The 14,982-nt window shown below is 38.7% G+C and overlaps 1 pseudogene; it reads left to right on the top strand.

Moving 5' to 3' along the window:
* The first annotated feature begins 9,334 nt into the window (after positions 1-9,334).
* LOC123826266 lies at positions 9,335-9,781 on the top strand (annotated as a pseudogene).
* Positions 9,782-14,982: the final 5,201 nt, after the last annotated feature.

Below are 14,982 nucleotides of genomic sequence, written 5' to 3'. Positions count from 1 at the left end.
ATACAGGGTGGGTCAAAAGTAGGTTTACAATTATTCATGTGGAAAATAATACAATAATTAATACATAATAATATAAGACCAGACTCTGTGTTTTACAACTGTAAACCTATTTCTGCCCCACCCTGTATATACTTAAGGAAACTATAGTTGTTTTTTAATTATTGAGCTTAGTGGATTTTGTTTTGATTTTTTTCATTATGGTAAAATATACATAACATGGAATTTACCACCTTAACCATTTCTTAAAAATACTCACCTGAGGATATGTTTGTTTTAGACAGAGGAAGGGAGAGAGACAAACATTATGTAATAGAGAAACATCAATTGGTTGCCTCCTGTATATACCCTGACTGGGGATCAAACCCATAACCTAGGTGTGTGCCCTGACAGGGCATTAAACCTGCAACCTTCTGGTATACGGGATGGTGTTCCAGCCAACTGAACAATCCAGCCAGGGCCCACTTTAACCATTTTTAAGTGTGTAGTTCAGTGGCATTAAATACATTCACATTGTTGTGCAATCATCACCATTGTCCATCCCTGAAACTTTTTTTTATCCTGAACTAAAACTCTGTATCCATTAAACACTAACTACCACTCCTCCATAATCTATAGCACATCTTGATTAGAAGGACATCAAGTGTTCAACCCATATTGTCTGTGTCCTCTTAGTCTATATATCTGGTATAGCTTGCTATTCTTACTTTTTATTACATCTGGCAAAGCTCCACTTTTGAAAGTAAATTTTCTTCACTGTGCCTAGTGGTGCTCTGGAATAATCAATTACAGTATTTGGCTTCCAGTTACATTACTAAGATTTCCTTTTTCTACCTTGATATCCTAAAAGACTGATTTTTAAAATAAGTTATTTCAAATATGGAGATGATGTGGAGTAGTAGGCACTTCACCACCAGTTTTACCATGTTTCTAAAAGTTTTTTCATATTTCTATTATAATTTTATTGCTAATAATGTTATTAATCTTCACATAATAAAGATAGGTACTAGGAGCCATTCTAAGTATTTGATACACATAATTCATGATTAGGCTAGTTTTTGAAATAGGAAACACAGGAGAAAAAGAGGGGTAGAAAGAAGGAAAAAGATAACTCAGGTTTTGGACATGTGGGCTTTCAGGTACCAGAGGAAAGAGGATGTCTCATGGGAGACAGTGGTGGGAAATGCGAACTTGAGTCAGAAGTCAAGAGCACTGCCAGGGCTGGAGGTGGGTTGGGAATGAATAATGGGTGTGGAAGAGCTGCAGCTGTGGAACAAATGAGATTGCCAAGGGAGAGAGAGAATGCAATGCCCACTTAGCCCAGCACCAGCCCTGAGCTGAGCTCGAGGTAGGAGTAGGGATTCATCAGGCAGAAAGGCAGGAAAAGACATTTCTGATGAAGGAAATAGTGATGGCATGGAGCCTGCATGGTCCTGGTAACCTCTGTTGTACTTTTGTCTCCCTGAATTTGAGTGTTTGGATACTTCACGTGAGCAGACTGTGCATATTTCCCTGCCATGTCTGGCTTATTAAGAGCAGTGGTTCTTATCCGGGCTGGGCAGCCACATCACTGGGGGAGCTTTGAAAAAGTACAAATGTCTGAGCTCCAGAATGAGAGATTCTGACTCACGTGGTCTGAGGTAGGGTTCAAATTTCTGCATTGAAAAAAACAAGAGCAAACACCTGCTGTGGAAGGAGAAGACCAGAGGAGGATCATGTCCCAAGGTAATGGAGGCGAGGCTGAAGGTCAGGGGAATGGCCAACTGGGAAAAGGTGCCTCAGGAGAGGGTTAGGAGGTAGAGGACTTCCGAGCAGCCACTAGGTTTGACAAACAAGTTTTTATCAGAAGCTTCAGGGGAACAGTTTCAGTAGAAGGATAAGGAAGAACAATTAGTGGAGCAATCCTCTGGGACACTGCAGAAATCGGGGTCAAAATTATGGGTAGAAAGGGGAAGGATTCAAGGATGAGTGGAGATGCAGATAAATTATGAAATCGAAGGAATGCAAATGGAGAGACTAGATGCCTGCTACTTGCAGTTTTCCAAGTAAAGTTGCCAGCACACTCATGGGAGGCCACAGCTTCAGAAATTAAGAATGCAAACTCTGGGGCCAGATCTCGAGGCTCAAATTCTGGCTCTGCGATCTTTATGCTTCAGTTTTTCATCTGTCAATGGGGATCTTTAAATACTATTTTCTGTTCTGTGGGGCTGTTGTGACAGTTAAAATGACAGTATGGCAATGTTCTTCAATCAGCACCTGGCACACAGTAGGGACTCAGGTTTGTTAACAGCCACGGAGGCGAAGATGGGGCTTGATGCCTGGGCACCTCTGAGGGGAATGGAAAAAAAATGCCAGCTGGAGCTGAAAAGGGATTTCTGATCAGTCACTGAGTTCCTTGGAGGAATTCAGCAGCAGCAAGAAGCAAAGGCAGGGAATCAGCAAGGTAAAGGTCCAAGAGGTTTAGTGGCTGTGAAAGACGTGGAAATGCAGTGGAGAGAAAGTTATGGGTTGAGAGAGAAATTCAGTAGGACAATCACTTTTTACACCTCCTGCTTCAAAGTTGATTCCTTCCCATCTATATGTTTTAAACTCCGAGGAGCCTGGTGATTCCTCAAAGATGCCTCAGGGAAAAATTCTGTCCACCAGAATTTCCAGATAGTGGAGAGACTGACTCCATTATCGTGCTGGAAGGGTTGGGGGGGAAGGGTGTGGAGGGGTGGAAGAAGTATGTGTTTCTTTGTAAAATTTCATTGGAAAAAAAGGGCATTTCTGTTGTTTGCCTGCTTATTTGTTTTGGTTTGTAAACCACTGCCTTTTGGTGGAAGGAATTTGGGATTGAGGAGGTGGAGATACGGACTTTGACCCTGTGCTATCCAAAGCAGCCTTGTGGTTTGCTCCCTTTCTTTCAGTCTCAGCTTTCCCATTTGTGAAAGGAGTGGGCTGCACTACGAGATGATTTCTGCTCTTTCCGGTGCCGGTGCTGAGCTCTGGGACTCAGCCGTGCAGCGGTTTTGGAGGTTTGCGTGCGCCACCCTGTGGTAAAACGGATAATGCTGTCAACAGGCTGGAGGAAACTGAAAACCCAGGGAATCAAGGCAGCTTTCTAGGCGGGCTTTAATTTATGTACGGAAAAATCTCTCTCCAGGGACAGGCAGCCCTATTCAGGGTAAGAGTGCTCTTTTGTTAAAATAAATTGAGGATGAGCTAGACATGGAGCAGTAGCCAGCATCTCATTATGGCACCAGAATAACTCATCAACACGTGAATAATTTATGATATGCTCAGCCTGTTGGAGAGAGAAGGCTGATAACATTAACAAATCTGCTTACTTCAGCTCAATTTTTCTTTATTGAAACAGTGACCTTGAAAATGACTCCATCCTCATATTCAGGCCTATCTCACGAATTTCCCAGTGCAGTAGTCAAACTGCTCTGTGTGTGTGCTGCATACAGTTATATCGCTGCACTTTTGAGCTAAAATAAAGTCAGGGTCACTCCATAATGAGGCACAACAGCTCCTTTGTCCCTAAAGTATTTTTTTAAATGACTGATTAGTAATACTGGAGATCCAGGTACAATTCAGAAGGTTACTGGAACAAAAGCTTCTGGGGGTGGCCTTGGACGAGGAAGTTCCTACCCGTGAGCAGAGAGGGAGGGTGTCTGCAACAAAGCTGTTGGGAAACAAATACAGTGAAATGATAACAGAACAGCAGTCAGAGGGAGTTTTTCTGTCATTGTGCTAATCCCTGAACCCTTGAAAAATGAGATCCATGACTTTAGTTTTGGACTATACAAGGGGGACCCCCCAAAATGGAATGTATTTAAACATAAACATAGTGTGTTTATTCTTACATGTTTAAATATCAGTCATCTTCAAAGTACAATACTCTCCATTTGATGCAATACACCCATTGAGACATTTTTTCCACTGCTCAAAAACAGTTTTTGAACTCGTTGATTTTGATGACTCTTAGAGCTTTGCTGTTTTTTTGTTTCAGCTCTTCCATGTTGGAAAAATGTTTCCCTTTGAGGACTTTTTTCACCTGGGGAAACAAAACAAGCTACTAGGGGTGAGATTGGGTGAATAGGGAGGTTGGGGTACAGGGATCATGCTGTTTTGGGTCAAAAACTGCTGAACACTCAGTGTGGTATGGGTAGGTGCACTCGTAAATTACCCATCATGAAATGGGCAAAAGCTCTGAAAGTCTTAAAAAAAATTCCCTGAAGCCGAACACAGCCTTTCAAAACAATGCCAGCTGGAACACTGATACAGATGGGTTCCTAGAATGCTCACCTAGTAGGGGAAGCCTGTATTACAAGAGTCCTGCCCTTCAAAAGATAATTCCGCTTATTTTGCCTCCCCTTGTGTATACCCACCCTGTAGTTTAAACCCCACTTGTCTTTTTTTCCCCTCCAGCAAAGCTTCAGACAAAAAGTTTACCCTCCAAAGAGTTAGTTTCAAAAATTGCTCAGAAGAGCTCCTTTTTTTAATACTTAGTCATTTTATTTACTCTATGACAAGATTTGTGGATTTAAAGTTATAGCATCCAAAATTTATTTTGGCTGATATCAAACCAATCAACCACTTTTCTAATTTTATAGGTCAGTCTTATACTCCTTTCCTTGAACATCTTGCCCCTCAATCTCAGCTGTAACTGCTCAGAGCAAATACAGTACAGCACATCATGAGAAACTTAAACTCTCCACCCCCATTCTTAAACGTTTATGACATTTGTACTCATTCACATTTCCTTCTCATTTCACAGCAAAAGGGGTGCACCCTCCACTTGTGTTCTGGATCCCACAACCTCTTACCTTATCTACTAACTATCATTCTTTTCCATATTTTCAACTTTTCCTCCTAAGCATGTAGTCATGCATGTTTTGCATCTTTAAACAAAGAAGCATACTTGACCCCATGCTCTACTTTAGTTATTTGTTTTGTGTGTCCTCTTTTGGTCTGAGCCAACCCTCTAACAGAGGAGGTATGTTCTGTATCTCCACTTCCAAATCTCATAATTTCTCAAATGATAGTAATAAGGCTTCCACATCAACCATGCCACTGAAAGTACTCTTCCAAACTTACCACTGCCAGATTCAATGGACACTTTTCAGATCCCTCTTACTTACTCAGTGTAATGATGCCTGAACAACCAGACCCTCATGTTGTGATTTCCTTTCCCGAACAACACTGAGCTCAGTTTCTCTACTAATTACATGTCTCAAAGGGCTAATCTGGTATCTCTAGTGACATCACATTAATGAAGGTCAGAAAGTCAAATCTTAATTACTGTGCTAGATGTCAAAGTGTAAAATTTAGCTTAAAAAAAAACCAACCCCACAAAAACCTCTTTGTGGCATTTAACATCACAGACTACGTTCATCTTTTATTAATTAATTAATTGATTGATTTATTTTTATCCTCACCCAAGGACATGCTTGTTGATTTTAGAGAGAGGGGAAGGGAGGAAGAAAGAGGAGAGAAACACTGATGTGAGAGAGAAACATAGATTGGTTGCCTTTCAGACATGCCCAGACCAGCAGCTGAACCTGCAACCCAGGCATGTGACACCCAACCAACTGATGCACACCAGTCAGGGCTACCTTTATCTTTTTCTTAAAAGATTTTATTTATTTATTTTTAGAGAGAGGGGAGTGGAAAGAGACAGGGAGGGACAGAAACATGGATGTGAGAGAGAAATATTGACTGGTTGCCTCTCAAATGCGCCCCGACCTGGGACTGAACCTGCAGCCCAGGTGTGTGCCCTGACTGGGAATCAGACTGGTGACTTTTAGCTTTGTGGATGATGCTCAACCAGCTGAGCGACACCTGTCAGGGTTACTTTCATCTTTTAACTGTCTCCTCAATTGGCTTTGTTGACACCACTCTCCCAGACTTTTCTCTGTCTGCTTTAGAAATTCCTTTGCAGTTTCCTTTTAGGGATGTGTGTGTGTGTGTGTGTGTGTGTGTGTGTGTGTGTGAAATTCAAAGTGCCAGACACAGTAATAGTTTGCACACATTATCTCATTTAATCTTTAGAGCAACCTTATAAGGTAGGTGTTTTTAAGCCTCATTTTATATGATGAACTTAAAACTCATAGAGGTTAATAACTTTCTGAGTAACAGATTCATACCCAGGGTCATCTGTCTTTAGAGGTCAAGCTCTTCCACTGTTGCAGTGCTTCTTCTTTATCCTGCTTCTGGAAGTCTAACATGCCTGAAGGCTCTGTCCACAGGTCTCTCACTTTCCCCAGGGAGTATCATTCCCATCTGGGATTCAGTGACTATTTTTATGCTCACGCATGTGAAGCCACTTTGTGCACTGTCACTCCACATAAATCACTGTCCCCTGGGCACATCTAAATCCATTTGCCACAGGCCTCTCAATCTCCACTTGCTCAGTCTTTTTTGTTTAATTTTAGAAAGAAAACCTAACACAAGCTTTTAAAAATTTTAATTTCATATGTCAATTATATCTCAGTAAAACTGGGGGGAAAAGAGAAATGTCAGCATATATATTGGGTTGGCCAAAAAGATCATTTTTTTTCTGTAAGATGACTACACTACTGCTTAAATATTTTTAACTTTATTCAAAACAATTTTGTTAGATTGCACTGTGACAGCTGTCATATCGGTGTGCACTTAAAAATATTTATCAAAATTATTAAATTTTTGGTAGCCATTTTAATATTGAAGATGGAAGAAAATATACAAACATTTCCAGTGTATTATGCTTTATTATTCCAAGAAAGATAAAAACATAATTGAAACGCAAAAAAGATTTGTGCAGTGTGTAGAAAAGGTGGTGTGACTGATAGAATGTGTCAAAAGTGGTTTGTGAAGTTTCATGCTGAGTATTTCTTGCTGGATGATGCTCTGCAGTTGAAGTTGATAGCAATCAAATTGAGACATTAATTGAGAACAGTCAACACTATACCACATGGGAGATAGCTGACATACTTAAAATATCCAAGTCGGTTAAGTTATTGGTGAAAATTGAAAAAATCTGTCTTTTATTTTATGGAAAAAATCATACAGTTATTTTGGCCAACCCAATATTATATCTATCTATCTATATATATATAATATATATAACATATATTATAGATAATATTATATAATATATATAAAAATATATTTTTGGTGCCCACTGCAGTGCCTGGGCCATAGTAGATGCTCAATAAATATTTATTGAATAGATGACTGAATAAATGGATGAATGAGTAAAAAAATAATTTAAGTGTATACTAATGTTGACTATAATCAATGTCTTATTAAAGCCCACAGAATCCTATAGGTAGGGACATTACCACTCCCAACCTCACTGCATCCTGCTCTTCTACTCATTCACAGCACTCCAGCCACATCAACCTACTTTTTGTTCTCAAACATACCAACTGCATTTCTGCTTCAAGGCTGTTGCACATGCTGTTCTCTTTTACTGCAATGCTCTCATCACAGCTTACTTCACAGCTGGCTCCTTCCTATACTTCATGTCTCAGCTTAATTGCTATCTCCTCAGAGAAACTTTCCTGACCATCCTATCTGTAGAAGTCTTTCTTGATTCAGGTTTTTTGATTGCATCATCCTTTGTAATTATTTTGTCTTTGCTTGGTTATTGTCTGTATGCTCCCACTAAAACATAAGCCCCTTGAAGTCAATTCACTTGCCCATGGCCACCAGGAAGATCAATACATGGGTGCCTAGCTGAGGTGGGTGAATTCCCTAAAATCTAGTTTATCTCTATTTACTCACCAGAAGCACTGTCTTTAAAAAAAATTGTACCAAGATATCATCCAGGCTGGAAATAGACATGATTTTGCCTCTCTTGATCAATAGTTCATTTCTAGAGCCTAGAACAGTGACTGATACTTATTGGACTCTCACAAAATATTTATTGAATAGATGAAAAGGAGTTATGTCACTGCAGTATGGCCTTATATGACAGGGGCTCCCCCAAACCTGGAATTATCTTCTGGAGGGCAGGCCCCCTGTAGTATAGACTTCCCTCACTAGATGAGTGTTCTAGGAACCCATGTGTATCAGTGTACCAGTTGGTGTTATTGTAAGAGGCTACATTCAGCTTCAGTGAATTTTTTTGAAGACTCTTTTAGCCTGTTTGCCTATTTCACAATGGGTGGTTAACATGTGCACCTGCCCTCACTGTGCTGAGAGTTCAGCAGTTCTTGGCCAAAAATGGCCTGACCCCTGTGCCCCACCCTCCCTGTTCACCCAGTTTCACCACCTAGTGACTGTTTTTTGTTTCCCCAGATGAAATAAAGTCCTGAAAGTGAAACGTTTTGCTGATGTGTAAGAGGTGAAACAAAAAACGGCAGGGGCACTAAAAGGCATCAAAATTGAGAAGTTCAAAAACTGTTTTGAGCAGTGGAAAAAAGCATCTCGATAGGCATATTGCATCAAATGTAGAGTACTTTGAAGGTGACTGAAATTTAAACATGAAAGAATAAATATTCTTTCTACACAGCTTTTTATCAATAAATTCCAAGTTTTTTGGGTTCCCCCCTTGCATTAGAAGATAACCAATGAGTCCTTAACATTGAAAAGTCTTCTGCATTCCTTAAAAATTAAAAAGGAAATTGTCTTATGACTCAGGGATTTCACATCTCAGACTATAACCTAAGAAACCTGAGACACTAACTTGAAAGAATATATGCACCCCTGTGTTCATTGTAGCATTACTTATAGTAACCAAGATATGGAAGCAACCCAAGTGCCCATAAAAATGCTGTGGTACATATACACAACAGAATACTACTGGGTCATAAAAATGAATGAAATCTTACCTTTTGCAACAGCATGGTGGACCTATGGTGTATTATGCTAAGTGAAATAGATCAGAGAATGACAAAGACCATATGATTTCATTTCTATGTGGAATCTAAAGAAAAAACAAACAAATTAAATAGAAATAGATTCATAAATACAAAGAACAGACTGACAATTGACAGAGGGCAGGGGTTCAGGGCTGAGTGAAAAAGGTGAAAGGATTAAGAAGTACAAATTGAGCCCTGGCTGGCATAGCTCAGTGGATTGAGTGTGGACTGCGAACCAAAGTGTCGCAGGTTCGATTCCCAGTCAGGCCACATACCTGGGTTGCAGGCCATGGCCCCTAGCAACTGCACATTGATGTTTCTCTCTCTCTCTCTCTCTTTCTCCCTCCCTTCCCTCTCTAAAAATAAATAAATAAAATCTTAAAAAAATAAAATACAGAGAAAATTGACTAAAATATATTAAAAAAAAAAGAAGTACAAACTGGATTTCCAGTGGAGGAGTGAGCTGAGAGGTGGTGTGGTCCGAGACTGATAGCATTTGCAGCATGGCTGGCCAACTGACTGAAGAGCAGATTGTACAATTAAAAGAACCTTTTCCAGTATTTGACAATGATGGCAATGGAAATAGAACAACAAAGGAATTGGGAACTTGAATGAGGGTCTTTGGCTGAACCCCACAGAAGTAGAGTTAATGTACATGATTAAGGAAGTGGATGCTGATGGTAACGGTAAAGTTGATTCTTGGAATTTCTGACAATCATGGCAAGAACAATGAAAGACACAGACAGTGAAGAAGCAATTAGAGAAGTATCCATGTGTTTGATAAGGACAGCATTGGCTCTATTAGTGCTGCAGAGCTTCGTCATGTGATGAAAAACCTTGGAGAGAAGTTAACAGGTGAAGAGGTTGATAAGATGATTAGGCAAGCAGATATTGACAGTGGTGGTCAGGTAAACTATGAAGAGTTTGTACAAATGATGATAGCAAAGTGAAAACATTGTACAGAATGTTAAATTCTTGTCCAAAAATGTTTATTGCTTTTCTTTGTAACTTATCTGTAAAAGGTTTCTCCTACTGTCAAAAAATATGCATGTGTAACTCAGAAAAGTAGGAATAGAAGGAGCATACCTCAAGATAATAAAAGCCATATATGAGAAACTTACAGCCAATAAAATTCTCAATGGGTAAAAACTAAAAGCTTTCCCCTTAAATTCAGGAACAAGACAGGGATGTCTGCTTTCACCACTCTTATTCAACATAGAACTGGAAGTTCTAGCAACAATGATCAGACAAGAAAAAGAAATAAAAGCATACAGATTGGAAGGGAGAAAGTGAAGCTGTCATTATTAGCAGATGACATGATACTGTACATAGAAAACCCTACAATCTCTACCAAAAAACTACTCAATCTAATAAATGAATTTGTCAAAACAGTAAGATACAAAGTCAATATTCAGAAATTGATGGCATTTTTGTACACCAACAATGGAATATCAGAAACAGAAATTTAAAAAAATCCCATTTACTATAGCAACAAGAAAAATAAAGTACCTAGGAATAAATTTAATCAAGGAAGTAAAAGACCAGTACTCAGAAAACTATAGAACACTGAAGAAAGAAATTGATAAAGATACAAATAAATGGAAGTGTGTGCTGTGTTCATGAATTGGAAGACTTAATATGATTAAAAGGTTCACAATACCCAAAGCCATCTATAGATTCAATAAATTCCAATTAAAACACCAATGGCATATTTCACAGATCTAGAACAAATGTTTAAAAAATTTATATGGGACCAAAAAACCCCAAATAGCTTCAGCAATCTTAAGAAAGAAGAACAAAGTTGAAGGGATCATAATACCTGATGTGAAACTATACTACAAGGCCACTGTAATCAAAACAGTCTGGTACTGGTATAAGAACAGACACATAGATAAATGGAACAGAATAGAAAGTCAAGAAATAAACCCATGTCAATACAGTTGGTTAATATTTGACAAAGGGGACAGAAATATAAAATGGAGCAAAATAGTCTATTTAATAAAAGGTGTTGAGAGAACTGGACTGGGAGATGAAAAAAAGTGAAACTAGACTTACACTATACCAACTTACATTATACACCAGAATAAACTAAAAACTAAAATACTTAAATGGAAGTTGTGACACCATACAAGTCCTCGAGGAAAACATAGGCCTGAAAATTTCAGATATCCCATGCAGCAATATATTTGCCGATAGCTGTCCTAGGGCAAAGGAAATAAAGGAAAATATAAACAAACAGGACTATACAAACTTAGAAGTTTCTGCCTGGCTAAAGAAACCATCATCAAAATGAAAAGGAAACTGACCATATGGAAGAGCATATTTGCCAATGATACATTGGGCAAGGGTTTGATCTCCAAAATGTATAAAGAACTTATATGACTCGATGCCAGGAATACAAACAATCCAAGTAAAAAATGGGCAAAGGCCCTGGCTGGTGTGGCTCAGTGTACTGAGTGCCAGCCTGTAAACCAAAGGGTCACCAGTTCAATTCCCAGTCTGGGCACATGCCTGAGTTGTGGGGCAGGTCCTCAGTAGGGGGCATGTGAGAAGCAACCACACACTGATGATCTTTTAAAAAAGTGGGCAAAGGACCTGAATGGACATGTCTGTAAGGAGGACAGCCAGATGGCCCATAAACATGAAAAGATGCTCAACTAGCCATCAGAGAGATGCAAATTAAAACCACAATGAGATATCACCTCATACTTGTCAGAATGGCCATCATAACAAATGAACAAACAACAAGTGCTGGCGAGGATGCGGAGAAAAGGGAACCCTAGTACGCAGTTGGTAGGAATGCAGACTGGTGCAGCCACTGTGGAAAACAGTATGAAATTTCCTTAAATAACTAAAAATGGAACTGCCTTTTGACCCAGTGATTCCACAGTTGGGAATATACCCTAAGAATCCTGAATCACCAAAAGAACTTATGCACCCTTATGTTCATAGCAGCACAATATACAATAGCCAAGTGCTGGAAACAGCCTAAGTGCCCATCAGTAAATGAGTGGATCAAAAAACTGTGGTACATTTACACAACAGAATACTATGCAGCAGAAAGAAAGAAGGAACTCTTATCTTTTGTGACAGCATGGATGGAACTGGAGACTATTATGCTAAGTGAAATGAGGCAGTTGGTGAAAGACAAATACTAAATGATCTCACCTATAAGAGGAATCTAATGAACAAAATAAACTAACAAACAAAATAGTATCACAGGCATGGAAACATGGAACAGGCTGATGGTGACCAGAGGGGAGGAGGATGGGGGCTAATGGTGGAAAGGCGGGGAAGGGACTAGTCAAAGAGCATGTATGAATGACCCACAGACATGGACAACAGTGTGGTAATTGACTGCAGGAGTGGGGAGTGGGGTGGGCAGAGGAGGGCAAAGGGAGAAAAGTTGAAAAAACTGAAATACAACAACAATAAAAAATAATAAAAATATACATGTATAGTAATTAGGACTTCATTTCTCCATGTTTTTTGCCCTTATCTTACTGTCATTATCCTGAAACCTTATTTTAGAAAACTGATCAAGTAACATGTTGCATGTGGCTTACTCTGACTATATCTAAGCCCTTCTGCACATCTAAACTTAGATGGAGTTGGTTAAATGAGGGAACATCTGGGTTATGCCTTTTTTAAACCAGTTTTTTAAAGGAACTGTGAGCATGTTGTTGAAGTGTGGAGTTGAAACCCTGTGTGGCCTATAAACAGTCAACAATATATTTGGCTGTGTATAATGCATACCCACATTTTGTGCACATCACACACAGGATTATCATATCCTTATTATACTCATGGTATGTAATCATTGTGCCAAATTATAAAGCACATCCTTATTTTTCCCTCAAAAATTTGGATAAAGTGCACATTATACAACAGCAAAATACAGTGTTCAAAATTTGCATTATTGCAAAATGGGTGTACTTTCCAGGTACTCATACACTTTTTTTTTTGCACTGCTGGTCCTATACGAGAAAGGTTTTCTTTTATTGTTACTTGATTTTTAAATATTTTTAGCCACTCAAAGAAAATTAGCTTATGTTTGCCTCAAATCCATTCCAGGTTGTATATTTGTTTTACAATAATGTTTTTTACCCCTAGCCCTCAAAGAAGTAGAAGTTTGTAGTTACAGAATAGTCACAGAGATGTAAATTACAGTGTAAGGAATATAGTCAACAATATCATAATAACTGTATATTGGGCCAGGTGGGTACTTGAAATATTGGGGGAACCACTCTGTAAAGTACATGATTGTCTAACCACTATGATGTACATCAGAAACTAATACAGAATAGTAATGAATGTATACTGTAACTGAAAAAAAAAAGAGTCTTCAGATGGGTTCTGTTACAGGTACAGTAAAATAAAAAATCTTAACATGGCCCACTGGGTTGGGCAAGCCCTGCCACCAGCCTGTATCAACAGCCTCATTTCAGCCACCCTGTCCCTTGATGGCTATTATAAATTGCAATAGTTCTCACCCACTTCACAAAAGACAGCCCATCCCAGATATCTTTTGATAACCAAATTCTGATTACATGTCCAGAGATCACAAAACACAAGGAATGCTGTTTCTTGCTATGTTTCAACTTACATGAAGAGATAGTTTGTATTTCAGGACTCAAAGATTCCTTGAACATGTGCATTTTTCCACGTATCATAGGATGGCTTTTGATGAAACTTTACAAAAATACTGCCTAGCAACATTAGTTTCCTCAGGTCATGTGATCAAATTTCCCCATGAATGGTTCCTTGTCAATTTTTTTTTTTTTTGTGGATACCGACTTAACTGGGAATTTTGTACCAATTTTAGAGTTTCTTTGACATATCCTTTGATAGCTATCTCAATCACTCAGTCCCTTAAAGTAATTTCTCCTTAGATTTCTCTTTGTAGATGACCCTGTTCTTTTACTAGATTCTCACCCTCACCTAATCCTATTTCACCAATCATATAACCACCTACTTCTGGCTGACTTCTTATTGTGTCCTTTTTCCTCTCCATTTTTACAAGTGGTGGCCACCAGTCCAAGGGAGACTTCTGATCCTGGTGGCAACAGTATTGCAACAAACTCTGGAATCACTTTCAAGCTCCCTGGGCAAATGATATGTTTTCTTTCTAGTTATGAGGGTGATTGGGAATTGATTTCCTAATTACTCAAATCCTTCTTTGCAATGTGAGTGGAGGGGAAGAAAAGGCAAAAACCCTGGCCTCTAAACTCCCTCTTAGGCTTTAACAAGATGTGTTTACTAAACAAAAAATTTAGAATGTCAAACCAAGCCAAACAAAATCCATGGGTTAAAGTTAGATTTTTTTCTTATTCACTCATCTGGAAAAGTAAGTGGTGGTAGTGGTGGTGGGCCTGGCCAAAATGACCATAGTTAACATCAAGAATATGCAATTTCTCCAAGTTCATTTCTAGTTAGCCCAGTTTGGCCTGCTTTACCACATACATGCTCTTACTGATGTACATTTAGAACCATCAGATCTCTGCAACAATCTTCTAAACTCTCATTAGCTTGCTTAATAATTTTAGGAAATGTGGGCACCAGGATTGGCACTAGAGGACTCCAAACTTCAACCACAGGAAGGTTGTTGAGGAGTGATGCTTTCCTAGGGACTATTTCTCTGGGAATACTGAACCAAATGGAAACTATTTAGCCAAGTGAACTTATTGTCCTAAGCTAATAACACTACATTAGTTACACAAAGATTTAAAGGGCTAGGTTTTGGGGGCGGGGTGAAGAACATTGTAATAATCATCCATGCTTATTTCAGTTTGTGGCTGATATTTTAGATCAAATTAAAAGTGATAATTTTCCTTTTAAAATACACTCTGCCCCTCAATATTATTGCTTTTCAAAAGTGCATCTGACCATCTTTAACTCAAGTAGTAAGATAATGATGACAAAAATGTTAAGAAAAAGTAGGCATTTTTCCAATGAGTAAATTTCCATTCAAAGTGGGTTTTGGCAGAGGGTTTTATTTTATGTATTAACCCATTTTAGACATTCTGGAAGTAGCTTGGGTTACTTGATGTAATAGTAACTATCAGTTATTAAAAAATAGAACATATACCCTGTAAAATATATATGCTAAACATTTTCTGTGTGCTATATCTCATTTAATCTCTGAATGGTA

Source organism: Phyllostomus hastatus, unplaced genomic scaffold (assembly GCF_019186645.2).
Source record: "Phyllostomus hastatus isolate PE091 unplaced genomic scaffold, TTU_PhHast_1.1 phas_contig_80, whole genome shotgun sequence".
NCBI lineage: Eukaryota > Metazoa > Chordata > Mammalia > Chiroptera > Phyllostomidae > Phyllostomus > Phyllostomus hastatus.
The sequence above is the reverse complement of the archived record's forward strand: the minus strand, read 5'-3'. Positions and strand labels throughout refer to the sequence as shown.